Source organism: Cnephaeus nilssonii (assembly GCF_951640355.1).
Source record: "Cnephaeus nilssonii genome assembly, chromosome: 7".
Classification (NCBI taxonomy): Eukaryota; Metazoa; Chordata; class Mammalia; order Chiroptera; family Vespertilionidae; genus Cnephaeus; species Cnephaeus nilssonii.
This window is the reverse complement of record NC_137078.1, coordinates 90,935,670-90,940,156: the sequence shown is the minus strand read 5'-3', so window position 1 is coordinate 90,940,156 and position 4,487 is coordinate 90,935,670.

Sequence of the window (4,487 nt, the reverse complement as noted above, 5' to 3'; positions counted from 1 at the left end):
GAAAAGAAACTGTCCCAAAGCAAAGGGGGTTAAAGAGACATGAAAACCAAATGCAATATGTGGTCCAAACACAAAATGTGATTCCTTTTGCTTGAGAGAATGTTACTGGGACTTGCTGAACTTGAGTGAAGTCTGAGATGAGATGGTAGTGATGTGTCAATGTTAACTTTCCAACTTTGGTGGCTACGTTGTGGCTACATATGAGACGGTCCTTGTCTGTATATATCCAACAAAGGATGTGAGGGTTCTGGGAAGCACCAGGTCGGCAAACTCCACACAAATGGTTCAGGAGAAAAACCTCTTTGTATTGTTCTTGCCACTCTCCTGCATGTTTGAGATTGTTTCAAAATCTGTTAAAAAGCTAAAGTTTACATTAAAGTATCTAGAAATTGATTTAAAGAATGCAAAAGATCCCTAAGGTGAAAATTTAAAAAATGCTATCAGAGGACATAAAAAGGCACAAATAGACCTAAATAGGCACCTATCCTATACTTGGAGTGAGGGCGACTTAGCATGGTAAAGTTGCTGGTTCTTCTCAATTTGATCCACAAGTTCAGTACAACCCCAAGCAAAATTCTAGATGGATTTTGTCTGAGAGAAACTCAACAAGCTCATTCTAGATGATATATGGAAGAATGACTTCTACACAGAACTATGTCAATTTGTCAAAAGAGAATTAAATGGGAGAAGGTGACTTCTCAGATACATAAATAGACAGATAGAGCCCTGGCCAGTGTGGCTTGGTTGGTTGGAGTGTCACCCTGTATACCAAAAGGTCGTGGGTTTGATTCCCAGTCAGGGCACATACCCAGGCTGTGGGTTTGATCCCCGGTTGGAGTGCATACGAGAGGCAACTGACCAATGCTTCACTCTCACATCAATATTTCTCTCTCTCCCTTTCCCTTCCTCTCTCTCTAAAATCAATAATAATAATAAAAAAAGCATGTCCTCAGGTGGGGATTAAAAAAATAGATGAAAGACATGGATATATAGATAAGTATAGATATAAAGATAGATAGATTTGCTATATAACAGGAATAGCACCATAAACCAAAAAGGAAAGGAGCAAAGTTTTTAGTAAATGATATTGGAAAAATTGGCTCACTATATAGAAATAAAGCAAAACTGGCTCCCTACCCTTGACCACCACAAACATGGATTCCAGATGCATTAAAAACCCTATGCGAAAGAAAAAGGCATAGACTATCCATATAGAGATGGGAAAAATAACTCTTAAACTAGACCCCAAAAGCACAAACCTCAAGGCAAGAAATGCTGGGTTTAATTACATCAAAGACTTCTGTTCAGTAAAGGACCCTATAAACAAAATTAACAGATGGAAAACTGATTTGTAAAAGATGTTTTAAGTATCTAAAGCGGCAGGGGATTGATATCTAGACTATACATGGAACTCCTGCAAATCAACAAGAAAAGGAACCAAAACAGGGAAAATGAGCAAAGGACATGAGTAGGCAACTCACAGAAGGGGAATCCAAATGACTAACAAGATGTGAAGAGATGTTTAGATGCAAACGTCATCAGAGACACATCACTGCGATGCCATTTCACATCCATCAGGCTGGCCAAAATGAGAGTTGGACAATTCAGAGCATTGGTGAGAATGTAAGGGGACACCCAGCCTTGTGAATTACTGGTGGGAACTGCAGCTGCTCTGGAGAACAGTCTAATAGTATGTAGGTGAAATGAAGCATGCATATACTCTATGACCCAGAAAGCTCAATACTGAGTTAGTATTTGTGTGGATTGAATAATGATCCCAATCTTATGCTCTCTATCTTTGCCACAGCCTCAGGATGGGCAGAGAGAATTTCCCCACCCCCAGACTGTGGGCTTGGCCATGCAATTTCCTTCGACCAATAGTGTGTTAACAAGTGAGACATGCAGATGCTGGAAATGTGCTTGTGTTTATTCAGTTGTCCTCCCATCGATAAGACCACCCGAGGATCCCATTGCCCTTCAGCCTAGGCTGGAGAGCCTGCCCGAGAATTGCGTGAATACAGAAAGAAGAGGAGAAAAAAACCATAAAGAGCCATTCCTGCAGCACCGTTTGAACACCTAGAGCCAACTGTTCCTAAAGCCAGAATCCCCCCTGGACTTTTCAATTAGGCAAACAAGTAAACTGTTTTATTTGCTTAAGCCAGTTGGATTTGGTCTTCTGTCATTTACAACAGAATCCTAAGTAATTCATCTCTCTTAGAGTATTTTAACTGTAACCTAACTGAATTACTCATCATTCCTTAAACACTGTCTCTCAATTTTGAGCTCTTGCTCAAATTCAATTTAACTAATACTTAAATGAGCATATATCACATAAAAGGTATAGGGTTCCAGGAATAAGTCCCAATACCTTGCCTATGTTAGATATGACTTATTCAATCTAATTAATTCTTTCAAAGAACCAACTTTAAGCATTGAGTTGGATTTACTGTTCTTTTTCAGCCTCTTCAGATGGATGCTTTATCCTTTTCTAATATATGCATTTGAAGGCTACAGATTTTCCTCTAAGAACTGCATTAGCTGCATCTCACAAGTTTTACTATGTCATATCTTCTTTATCATTTACTTTAAATATTTTCTGATATCCATTTTGATTTTTTCTTTGACCACTGTAATGTTCAATTTCCAGGCAGCTGGGGATTTTCTAGTTTTCAATTTATAGTTTAGTTCCTTTGTGGTTAAAGAACACAGCCTAAATAATTTCAATCTTTTAAAATGTGTTGAATCTTTTTTATGGGCTAATATATGGTCAATTTTGGTAAATGTTACATTCACTTAAAAGTATGTGTATTTTGAGTCTTCAGGTCAAATTTGTTAAGAAGACATCTCCAATTGATAATAACCCTTCTTACATTATATACCAGAGACAACCTCAGAGTTCTTCTCAATATAGGACTCCAAGCAGCCATTATCAATTGATAGGAGTAGGCAATCAATACCTGTTTCCTGTTTAGTGTTCAGATTACAGGCCAGGTGTCAGATTATCCGCATTCAGATCTTAGTTCTGCCTCCTCCTACCTGTATGATCTTGGGCAAGTTGACCTAACCTTTTTGATCCTCAGGTTCCTCCTCTGAAAAATGCTGCTAATAATAGCTCCCCTGCTGCCTATAGTTCTGAGGATTAAAGGAGAATAACGTGTTTAGCTCTGTGACTGTCATTTAGTAAGCACGCTCTAGCTAGACATGTAGGCCCTTGCCTTGGGCTGAACTCCTCCAGCCTACCTCACCCCAAGGAATAGAGTGAAAAAAAATAAAATAAAAGGCAATCACTATAGCCAAGCTGCTAAATTACCAAACGTAGGTTGAGGTATGTGGAAACAATGCTATTCTTGTTTTAACTAGCCTGGGAACTTCAACGTCTGAACTTTTCAGTCCTGCGTCAATGCCTGGAGATACATCAAACTTCCAGATAACCCTCTGGCTACACCTGAAGGACTGAGGGAAGAATGTGCATGCATCCAGACCTCTGGTCAGAGGATCACCATCTTGGACCAATGCAGAGGCTAAGAATGCAGGACTGATTCTTCCCAAGAATGTACTTTTCACTATAAGAATTCTTAGCTTTTCTTCCTTCTTCAGAACACTCTGGGTGTTGCCTCCTTGTGTTTCTGGGTTGTAAACTCGAAGACCCTTGAATAAATCTTTAACCATCTATTCCAAAGCCTCCAGGCTCTTTTTGAATTTATTCGCCAACCCCTTCCAGCCTGAATCTGATCATCCTTTAAGGCTCAGGTAGGATCAACGCCTCTCTGGTAAGCAGCTGCTGTTAAGCCTTTGCCTGTTCTTGTTTGTTTTTGCTGCCTGACAACTGAACCCTTGTTCCTATTCTAGAGAAATCCCCTCCTTTGGAGTCATGGCAGCAGGCAGAACTGCCTGCCACTTTAAAAGCAAAAATCCGCCCTGGCTGGTTTGGCTTGGTGGATAGAGTGTCGGCCTGCGGACTGAAGGGTCCCAGGTTCGATTCCGGTCAAGGGCATGTGCCTTGGTTGTGGGCACATCCCCAGTAGGGGGTGTGCAGGAGGCAGCTGATCGATGTTTCTCTCTCATCGATGTTTCTAACTCTCTATCCCTCCCCCTTCTTCTCTGTAAAAAAATCGATAAAATATATTAAAAAAAAAAAAAGCAAAAATCTACAGATGTGTTTTCCCCCTTGTAGCCTGGACATGGTCATGTGACCTTGGGTCTGCCAATCAGACATTCCCACTGCAGACTTTGAATTTGAAGCAGGGACAGAGCAGCTGGTCTGGAACTGGCCTCCCTCATCTGGTGCCAGTGAGGGTCAGGATTGGCTGCGGGCTGTGGCTGTGGGGCTTTGCTGTTCTCACCTGACCAGTCCTATGGGTAATTTTGGTGGCATCTGGGCCCTGAGGCCTCTAAGCCTGTTTCTCCCACATCCCAATACCCTGGAATGAACCTAGTACCCTCCTAACAAGTTCCTTTGCTGCTTAAATCAGCCAGAGTTGGTTTTG